Below are 11,158 nucleotides of genomic sequence, written 5' to 3'. Positions count from 1 at the left end.
CTGCTCTTTATGCTTTAGCGCAATGTACTGGAGAGAGGCGGGAGGGAGGGAAAACAAATACTGGAAAGGTGTAAAAGGGGAAGGGGAAAAGAAATCTCTCTGTCTATATGAGAAATCGTTATTCCTGTGGGACACAGAACGACATCATCACATCACTCCACGTCCCACAGGAATAAGCTCCACCCGCCCCCAGCCTGCTCCTTCCCAGGGCCCATGGGCAGAGCTGGGGCTGCCTCCCCTCCCCTTCCCAGCAGCCGGGGGAAACTGAGCCCAGAATGGGTCAGGCCCGGCCCAGCCTGTCTCATGACGTGGCCTGTCCCTGCCTGGGGGGGTTGGAGTCAGGCTGTAGTGGGGGTGGAGGAGGAGAAAAGGAGCCCTGGGCTGATTTGCCAGGGGGCAGGAGGGAGAAGGAGCTTGCGCTGGCAGAGGGGAGGAGGGGAAGTAGAAGAGACCTTCCCGCTGGACCTCACTTCTGGCCGGGAAACCCAGACCGATTCCAGAGGGACCGAGGGGAAACTGGATCTCATGCCTGGCCCTGCCCCACCCTGACGGACTGGCTTTGTGAATTCCATCCACTCACCTTTTCCCGGGGATCCCCGTGTGCACCTAGGTGGGAAGAGGGAAAACGAGTCGCGTCAGTTCTCAGTGCGGTTCCTACGTGGTTCAGTTTGTGCTCCAGCCTGATCTGCAGAAATCCCTGCCGGGCGCCCCCCCCCCCCTCACCGCGAGGATCGGGGTCAGGTCGGCGCGAGGGAGGCTGGACTGTGGGCGCCTGGCCCTGGCCTGGCTCCTTAGCACCGAGCACAGCCAGGCTGAGTGTGACTTTCCCACCCGCCTGCCGTGTGGGGGGGCTCTCTGCCCCCTCGGCTCTGCTGCCATCGGCCCTTACGGGACAGGCCGGCCCCCCAGCTCGGCCCCAGCAGCTTCCACTTGTTCTCAGTGGGGTGGGGGACGCCCAGGAGGGGGGCCCAGTGCTCCCGATGGGAACGGCCCGAGAACATCCAACTGGTGTATACAGAGAACTGTTGGCAGGGCCCAGCAGCTGTGTGTGTGTGCGCGCACACCTGTGGCTAATCCAGGGGTCGGTCACACACACACACACACACACACACACACACACACAGGCACTCTCTGCTGGGGCCCGTGTGTGCTGTTTTGCTTTGTTGTTCTTTTGAGGGGAAATTCTCATTCGGACGGATCATACGGATTCCTCTTTGTGTGGCGCAAACAGAACTCGGTGCTGGCTGCTCCTGGCTGGGTTACTAACCCTTCCCTGTTTGCTTTTCCCTAGCGGAGCTCACCTGCAAAACTGTTGTTAATTTCTCAGATACTCTCTTCATACTCTGATATTCCTCTTCTCGTTCATTCTCTGGCAGGTGCTTCCAGACCTCCTTCACAAACTGGTGCAGTTTCCCACAGGAGGACTCGATTACCCCCAGCTGCTCTGCCATTTTTCCCTTGGGTAACAAAAGTCACAACATAAAAATAAATACACTGGGATGCTGGAGTGTTACTGGCTGCCCTCAAGTAGGGCCAGCACAAGCCATTCGTGCGCCCCTGGCACTGGGAGTGTGGCGCCGCCCCCGGGAATGTGCAACGCCTCCAGGCTCCGGGCGCCCAACGCGTGCGTGGCCCCACCCCCACCCGGCCCAGCAGCCCCGTGTGGTGCCCCTTACAATGGGGCGCCCCGGGCGGTAGCCCAGTCAGCCCGTAGCTTGGGCCGGCTCTGCCCTCAAGCGGGACTTGCATCTACAAACATTCAGAGTGTCGTTAACACTGGGTTTTGTCAGGCTACATCCAAGGAGCAATAAAGCCCCTTGAATCGTGTGATAACTGGAAAGAAGGATTCCACCGCCCAAGGCACTGACCCTCCTGGCCAGGCCTCAGAAGAACCTGAGCCAGGTGAGCCGAGCTGTTCCCTGGATGTGAAGATGGGGAAGGGGGTTGTTTAAGAAGCTCCCCATGGGAGAGAGTTCGTGAGCCTGGGTTGTTTGTTCTTGGTGGGGGGTTTTACTCCCACTGCAGCAAGGGCGCGAATCCTGTGCTGGCTGGAACCAGGCTAAACGGGGGATTCTCTGTCACGTGGGGTCTTTAAATCCAGGTTTGAAGGGCTGGGCAGCGCAGCCAGAGGCCAGGGGTCTGGTACAGGTGAGGGTGGGGGAGGTCCTGCGGCCTGTGACCAGGTGATCGTGATGGTCCCTTTGGCCTTCAAGTCTATGAGTCTGAGACCTTGTCTACACTCACTGGGAGACTGGCCCTGCAGGGATGGATTCTGTCCTACTCCCTATGGGTTGGTTTAGTGGGTCCTCAGCTCAAATGAGTTTGGGGATTTATTTATGTAATTCATTGCTGGGGGTGGGGGTGCGGACGGGGTCGGCAATCACCCAGACCAGCGGAGGGGCAGGTAAATACAGCAGGTGAGGCCAGTCAGGGGCGAACCCTGGTGAACCGCTGCCATTGTATCGCCACCCCTGGGTTAGGAGGCGTCTTGGACAGACTCACAGATGGACGGACAGACAGAGACACGTTTCTACACTCGATGGGAAGACGACGCCTGGCTCTCCCTCCCCACAGGTATCAGACCTGCCCGCTCCTCTCGCTCTCTCCCCTCTAGTGCATTTTAGAGCAGCGTCTGCTCTCCACTGCGGTGCCTTGCCGGGTGCCACTTGCTCTGGCATTAGCCTTCCTGACTGTGTTTCTACTTGAGCCCTGCTGTGTGTGTTCCTCAGCAATTCATCCCTGTCCCCGCTCTCTGTGGGGCTCCTTAGTTATTGTAAAGTCACAAAACAGCTCCTGAGGGGGCCAGACTGGCCTCTTCCTGTCCCGCCTGGCATCCCTGTGCAGCAGGAGAGGTGGCAGGTGTCTCCTTGAGATGCTGCCATCGCGCCTGAGCCCCTTCCAGCCTGGGAACGTCTCCCCTTGGGACCGTACGTCCCAGTTCCCTGACTCGGTCAGTCCCAGGCCAGTGTCTGTTCTGCTCCTCTCTTTTCTGCAGACTCGGGACATTTATTATTTCACCGTCACTTTTACCCAGGGGTGAAAGGAAACTCTCTACAGGTACTGTCCTACCACAACCTGTCCCCCCCCCCCCCCCGCCGGAGGGAGGGGGAGTGTGCTACACAACCGTACCTTAGGAAATGTAAGTGTGGGGTGGAGTGCAGGGGGCTCAGGGCAGGGGGCGGGGAGTGCGGAGGGGTGTGGGAGTCAGGGTTGGGCTGTGTGAGGGGCTCAGGGAGGGGACTGGGATAAGAGAGGAGGGGGCTTGGCTGGGTTAACTTACCTGGTCAGATCCGGCTGCTGCAGCCAGGCGGCTGGACAGGGGCCAAGCCAGGGCTGCTGTGGTCTCTCTGCCACAGCAAGAGGTGGCCAAGGGGGGGCCGGCCGCTGGGCCACTGTGGCCAGCCCCTCCCCTGGCAGATGGGGGTCAGACCATAGAGCCTACACCAGGATCAGGGTTGGGCCCAGGCCCCACAGCCAGACAGGGGCTGATTCTGCCCCCCATGACCAGAGCGAAGCCAGAGGGGGCTGCCAGCCCCTCCTGTGGCCACCTGGGGGCCAGACTGTGGGGCCTGACCCAGGATCGGGGTCACAGCTGAGCTGTCAGAGCCAGAGCCATGTCTGGACAGGGGCCAATTCCACCCCTGCCCCCGTTGTGGCAAATACCTGAGCTAACTGCCCCTCCCCTTTCTGAGGAATAAAGTCCCCAGCCCGGCCCTAGAACAGAGCAAACCCCACAGGGCCAGAGCTGCTTCTCCAGTGCATGGCTGGGGAGTGACAGGCACCCACCACGGACAGGTCTGTGTGCCGGGGATTTCTGTTACTGGGTCTTCCGGGTTGGGTGGGATGTGATAGACACCTCCCCCCATGACATCACTTCTATCCCCCCCGCTACCCCATCTTTACCCAGGGACTTTCAGCTGGTCTGACTCTCACCTCCCCCTGTAGCTGAGAACAAGGGTATGAAGAGTTGATACGCAACCTGTTCGGGTAGGTGAGATTCGGTTCTCTAACCCCTCACCTGTGTTAGGCCCGAGGCTGACTGGGGCACAGGGAGAGCTGGGGTCCTGGGGGGGTTTTGCTCGTGAGGCTTCTGGGTGGCCAGACTGGCAGCTGAAGCGCTCTGAGACTGGTTTGTGGCCTGTTTGGAAAGGTCTCCAGTCGGGGGCTGTAAGGAGCCCCAAGTTTGAGCAATTCGCCCTGAGCGGACGCCCTCAGCAGGGCCCGGCCCATCACAGTGGTGTAGTCAGCAGGAGCCACAGAACCTGGTCAATTACGCTTTGGGTCAGGACCCCACGCTGTCTAATTTTGATTTGTGGTGTTGAGAGTTTGGTCGGTTAAAGAGCCGCTGCAATGAGTCAGCTAAAGTACGAAAGTCTGGACAGAGGCTCTGGAAGCCTGGTGCTTGGGAAGAGGCATGGCCTTTAGTGAGGAAGTTTCTAAGCCAGAGCTGAGATCTTTGTTAGTGGCCAGAAACGCTGCAGAAGAGATGGGAGTGCAGGGTCCAGTGAGGAGAAGGAGACTTAAACGTAAGTGAGAACTGGAGGAATTTCGTCTGCAGCAGAAGACGGAAGCTGGAGCGAGAAGCTGCTGAGAAAAGGCAGAAGCTGGAGTGAGAACGTGCAGAGTTGGACAGAAGAATCACACTAGCCAAGAAGAAACTGCCAGACTTGAACTTCAGCTCAAGAAAATAAAAGAGCGGACGGTGCCCCACAGCCTGTGATGGCCGAGAGCCGTGCTGCTGTCCCAGAGCTGGGTCTGGATACAGCCAAAGCCCAGAGAGGGGATGGCCCTGGGTTTGTGTCTGCTGGGGAGGAGGAGGCTGTGACGGGTAGATCCAGGCAGCGTCTTGCCAGGATCCCAGAGATCAGATGATTCTGGTGTGCGTATTTTATCTGGGGAAGGGAGTCCTTACAGTTCAAGCAGTTTGCAGTGGCTGAAGAGAGGAAAGTCTCCTGGCTTGGGGAAGATCAGGAGAAAACTCCGCCTGTAAAAGGCAACAGCTTGTGGTGTGAGGCACCTGTTGCAGTGCCCGACAGACAGAATTGTTCTGTTAGCAGGGACTCCACTGACTTGGATTTGGAAAGATCCAGTGTGAATGGTTGTGGAGAGGTCTCAGAGGGACGGAGGATTGTTTCAGATGAGGCAGAAAAAGCCAGAGAATTGGAGCAGTCTGATAACCAAGTGACTGTGTGTGACCAGCTTGCTGGGAAGACACTGTGTTTGGGACAGGAGTGTTCCCAAGTTGCTGATGAGAGTGGACAGTGTGTGTCTCAGGTTCAGGAGTCATAGAATAGAAGTCATAGAATCATAGAGCTGGAAGAGACCTCAGAAGGTATCAAGTCCAGCCCCCTGCTCTAGGCAGGACCAATTCCAACTAAAGGAGAAGGGCTGGGTAGCTAAGTATGCAGAGCAGAACGGCTGTGTGGTCACTCTCCCTAGGATGCAGGAGACAGCAGTTAAGCTCCCATCTCTGGACACGGTGGGCACTTGTAATCAGCCAGGGAATTTGATATCTGGTTCCATGTGGAAACAGAGGTTGGAGGGGGAAGGACGAGAGACTTGGGAGTCTACAGCTCACTGCTGTTACCCCACTGAGTGGGAGGAGGGAGAGAATTCCATGGATATTGTTGAACACAGAGGTCACACCCAGCCAGCCCTTTGTCTCTGCTAAGCCAGGTTTTGAGCCCACGGGACAAGGGGGATGGGCAGAACTTGCTTTGCCAAAGGAAAATTGCAGTTTACACCTGAAGGGTCAAAACTACAATAGTGCGGAGCCGAAGATGTGGCATAAGAGAAAGTACTGTCAACGTACACTGGATAGGGACTTGTTCCTATTACTCATGGTAACTTCTGTAACCAATGTACTAGTGTTACTGAGAATTGTACAGAGGTATGATGCGCATGATCCTATGGAAATACCTTGTAACCTGTCAGGAAATGTACCAAATGACAGACTGTATGTTAAAGGACCTTGGGATATCGATAGTTCATGGTTAAGGCCTGTAACTGGTCCTGGAACTTTTTACAGGACAAAGAAGATTCAAGCCATAAGATGCTGTGTGAAAAGGGAAACTGAGGCACGCCACCATTTTGTTTTCACGGCTAAGTGCAAAGATGCCTATACTATCTGGGATAAGAATACCTACATTAATGCACTGTTAATTGGATTTCAGACAGTTGCCAGAGCTGGCCTGGATAACTTTACTATTTTCCTTAGCTCTGGGCAAAATCACATGACACACAGGGGCTGTGTCTAGACTGGCAAGTTTTTGCACAAAAGTGGCCGCTTTAGCGCAAAAAGTTGCCTGCTGTCTACACTGGCCACTTGAATTTGCGCAAGACCACTGACGATCTAATGTACAATCGTCAGTGTTCTTGCACAAATACACTGACGCGCCCGCTCGGGAAAAAGCCCTTTTGTGCGAATGCTTTTGCACAAGAGGGCCAGTGTAGACAACTGAGAACTGTTTTGCGCAAAAAAGCCCCGATGGCGAAAATGGCCACTGGAGCTTTTTTTGTGCAAAACTGCGTCTATATTGGCCACGGATGCTTTTGTGCAAAAGCACTTTTGCGCAAAAGCATCTGTGCCAATCTAGACGCTCTTTTCCGCAAATGCTTTTAAAGGAAAATTATTTACGTTAAAAGCATTTGCGGAAAATCATGCCAGTCTAGACGCAACCATGGGGATCATGCTAGAAAAGCAGATCCAATTAGCTATGGTTTGTACCGAGTTCTACCTTGAGTCGGTAAAACAGTGCAAGGACACAGTTGTCACTAGGACAGACCTTGCAACGAGGAAGCCTATTTTAGACAAATTTGGTTTTCATACTCTTGTCCAGTTCTGTACTGTGCTTTCTAATACTGGATTAGAACGTGTAATAACACAGGACCAAAACATGGGGAGGCCTATGATGCCCTCAGTGATGTTACTGGCATCACTTCTAGAGCCTGCATCGAGAACTGGGAGATTCGGTGCATGTAATGTATTCTCTTAACAAGCTCACTCTCAGGCTTTTCTTTCTTTTATGAATAAACCCTTAGATTGGATCTTACCCACAAACCATGCTGAGCCAATCCTTTAGAAACTACAGAGTGTAAATTGACCTGGGATCTGTGGCTGGTTCCTTGGGACCGGAAGAACCCGTTCAGGGCAGGTGAGATTGGGTTCTGTAACCCCTCACCTGTGTTAGGCCCGGGGCTGATTGGGGCACAGGGAGAGCTGGGGTGTCTGAGGGGTTTTGCTTGAGAGGCTTCCTGCAGGCCAGATTGGCAGCTGAAGCGCTCGGCGTGGCTGGTTTGTGGCCTGTTTGGGAAAGGTCTCCAGTCTGGGGCTGTGAGGAGCCCTGAAGTTGAGCAATTTGCCCTGAGCGGACGCCCTCAGTGGTGCTCAGACACGGACTGGTCTGTCACCCCCCCCCCCCCGAGCGAGCTGCACCTCTCTGTACAAATATTCCCTTGAAGTCTAACGAGCAAAGACAAATAACGGTGCCTACCCTGTACTCCTGGAGAGCCTCCTCCACGGGAACCACCGTGTGACCGCGGTGAGCCTGGGACTCCCTGCACACCACGCAGATGGGGATCTGATGCTCTTTGCAGTAGAGTTGCAAAGGCTGTCGGTGTCTCTTGCACATGTTCCCTTCTGCAGGTTTTCCCTCTGTTTGCGACCTTAATAACTCTGCAATGTTCTTCAGCTCCCGGTTTGGCCTTAAGTTTCTCTTTTGCAGCCACCGCCTGCACTGAGGACAGGCGAAACCTTCATGCCCCTCATGGTGCAGGGCAATGCACAGCTCACAGAAGCAGTGTCCACACTCAGTCGTCACTGGGTCCCGGAGTAACTCCAGACAGATGGAGCAAGTCGCTTGCTCTTTAATTTTTGTTATCGGATCTGCAGCCGCCGCCATGGTGCCGTCTAGGAGAGGAGGGAAAGTTCCCTGTCAGCTCCACGGACCCTGCGCTGGGTCCGTCTCCCAGCAGGAAGGGGCCTCGCCCTTCAGAACCAGCCAGAGGATCTTGCTGCGTTTGTGCTGGTCCTGGGCCAGAGAGCTGCACCCTAGAAACCGGACAGAGACTCCTGCCCTCTCAAACCCATGTCACTGGGGAGCAGTGGCCCCCAGGAGCCAGGCTAGGGCGAGCTCAGGGATAACAACCCGGACCAGTCTGACGTGGCTGCGGCTGCTGTGGGCGGTCCTGGTCCCAGACCCACCTGCCCCGCTCTCCCTGCGCTCGCCCCCTCTCGCCTGCCCCTCTGTCCCAGGACAGGGACTTGCTGGTTCCCTCTGTGCTAGGAAAAGGACCTTTTTGCACAACACTGAACACAAAGTCCCTCTCCTCCCGAGCGGGCGTTGGAAGCAGCCTGCCCAGTGTAGGGGGTAGAACCTGTTTTCGGTAACAGGCTCTGTCTACATGATACAGTTTTTCAAAATTCCACCGCATCCAGGGAAAAGCTCTTCCGAAAGAGGAGGATTTTCCCAAAGTTGGCCCAGTGTAGAAATGGGCCAAATTTCAGAAAAGCCTCGTCTGAAAATAGAACTGGAAAAAGTTGCATGAATTGCAGAGCGCAAGTTGGGCACCTTTTTCCAGAAAAGCAGTGTGGTGCAGACGCAGCCACACTCCAGACGGGGCCCGTCCACACCAGCCCAGGGCACCGCTCCGAGCTCAGACGGGGCGGCCGAGTCTCCCCAGAAACATTTCTCTGCAACGCCCCAGCGGCCCCGCCGAGAGGCCCAGTCCCGGGGCCCTGCAGCGAGAGTCGGGCTGCACCCGCCCCAGCTACCTCACCTGCAGGGAGAAGGTCTGTGCCGCTCGGCAGAGGGAGGCGAAACCCCCCACGTCACCCCCAGGGCCAGTGCCCCACGGACGCCCCCAGACCGTACGGGACGCTCACCTGCACCGGTCTCTGTCGGGGGCGCCGAAGGGGCTGCCCAGCCGGGTTCTGTGTCCTGGTGGCCCGAGGGATCCGGTGCCTCGGCTGGGCTGTGGGGCAGCAGGAAATGCTCCGATCCAGGTGCCTGCACCTTGCCCCTCGGCGCCTGTCAGTGGGGTGAGATCAGCAAACCGCACCCAGCGCACCGGGAAATGCAGAGACAGGTGCAGCTCCAAACCCAGCCCCATCTCCTGCACCAGTGAGCAAAACCTCCCCCGTCCCGCCCCACGGCCACTGTCCTGTGAGCCCCACGGCCCCTCTGTGCCCCCGCCATTCCCCCAGTGTCTGTCCTATGAGCCCCACGGTTCCCTCTGTGCCCCTGCCCTTCCCCCCAGTGTCTGTCCTATGAGCCCCACGGCTCCCTCTGTGCCCCTGCCCTTCCCCCCAGTGTCTGTCCTGTGAGCCCCACGGCTCCCTCTGTGCCCCTGCCCTTCCCCCCAGTGTCTGTCCTGTGAGCCCCACGGCCCCCTCTGTGCCCCTGCCCTTCCCCCCAGTGTCTGTCCTGTGAGCCCCACGGCTCCCTCTGTGCCCCTGCCCTTCCCCCCAGTGTCTGTCCTATGAGCCCCACGGCCCCTCTTACCCCTGCCCTCCCTGCCCCCGTCAGGGTTTTAGGCCTGGGGGTGTTGGGGGGGGTCAGGCTTTCGGCCCTATGGGTCCAGTACCTGTGGGGGGCAGGGGGATGTTCTAGGGGTTGGGGCCTTAGTTACAAGGTGAGCCTTGTTTTCAGCCCCAGTGCTACCCTCTGAAATTGGCAGTGGGGCCATGACCCCCCCCCCCCCGCCCACACACACACACACATTGGCAGAAGCCACAATGGAGCCACAGGGCTGACGCCAAATCCCCCCCCCGCCGGCTGGGTCCCTGGCAGGGGTGGGACCACGTCTGTTTCTGCTCACACTGGAGTTTGCCGCTCTCAGTTCACTGGGCCGTGGCTCAATCCCTGGGCCCGATCGCCCCATTCAAACCAGCCGCCCTCTGGTGACGCTCCCTGTGGGGTGGGGTTAGGTGAGCCCCATGGAGCTCCAGCAACGTCTGCCGGGGGGCAACGGGGCGGAGCTACAGCCCAGCCCCAGTGAGCAAACAGAGCCTGGAGTTTGGACGTTTTATTGCTCTCCAGTGTACAGAGCAACGGCGATAAACCGGCACCGAACGCTGATTCCCTTCAGACTTTGCACCGAGCCAATAATCCAGCCCCGGCCGCAAAGGGACCCTCCCCAACGGCCAGATCCCACAGGGCACCGGATACAGAGCCAGGCAGCAGAGCGACCTTGGCACCAGGACGCCCGTAGCCCGACTGGCAGGGCCGTGACCCTGGATAGTTTCCCGCACTGGGCTCAGCTCTCTGGCTGTGCAGACGGGAGTGTAACGGACACGAGCCGCTCTCTGGTGCTGCCTGTTCACACCGACGGGCCTCGCCGTGAGCCCAGAAAAGCTGCACAGCAACCTCCCCCCCGCAGCCTACAGCCCAGTTCCTGTCCGATCTGTGTGTGCAGAGGGGGGGCGCAGATGCCTGTTGCTGTGAGCCCAGCACTGGGACAATTTCAATCACAGGATCATAGAACACTAGGACTGGAAGCAAAATGCAGGACAATGTAGCACTTTAAAGACTAACAAGATGGTTTATTAGATGATGAGCTTTCGTGGGCCAGACCCACTTCCTCAGATCAAATAGACTATTTGATCTGAGGAAGTGGGTCTGGCCCACAAAAGCTCATCATCTAATAAACCATCTTGTTAGTCTTTAAAGTGCTACATTGTCCTGCATTTTGCTTCAGCTACCCCAGACTAACACGACTACATCTCTATCACTAGGACTGGAAGGGACCTCGAGAGTCATCGAGTCCATTCCCCCGCCCTCATGGCAGGACCAAGTACTGTCTAGACCATCCCTGATAGACATTTATCTAACCTACTCTTAAATATCTCCAGAAATGGGGATTCCACAACCTCCCTGGGCAATTTATTCCAGTGTTTGACCATCCTGTTCATGCAGCCCAGAATCACGTTTCCTTTTTTTGCAACAGCATCACACTGCTGACTCATATTCAGCTTGTGGTCCACTCTGACCCCTAGATCCCTTTCTGCAGGACTCCTTCCTAGACCGTCACTTCCCATTCTGTGTGTGTGAAACTGATTGTTCCTTCCTAACTGGGCACTTTGCATTTTCCTTATTCAGCTTCATCCTATTGACCTCAGACCATTTCTCTAGTGTGTCCAGATCAGTTTGAATTCTGA

General features: G+C 56.6%; 1 protein-coding gene across 1 annotated transcript in view; it reads right to left on the bottom strand.

Annotated features, from left to right (window-relative positions):
* LOC142823137 (E3 ubiquitin-protein ligase TRIM21-like) overlaps positions 1 to 11,158 on the bottom strand; it is a 151,421-nt gene that overhangs the window by 98,904 nt on the left and 41,359 nt on the right. The gene's annotated exons all lie outside the window — the stretch shown is intronic.

Source organism: Pelodiscus sinensis, chromosome 32, assembly GCF_049634645.1.
Source record: "Pelodiscus sinensis isolate JC-2024 chromosome 32, ASM4963464v1, whole genome shotgun sequence".
NCBI classification, from domain to species: domain Eukaryota; kingdom Metazoa; phylum Chordata; order Testudines; family Trionychidae; genus Pelodiscus; species Pelodiscus sinensis.
The sequence above is the reverse complement of the archived record's forward strand: the minus strand, read 5'-3'. Positions and strand labels throughout refer to the sequence as shown.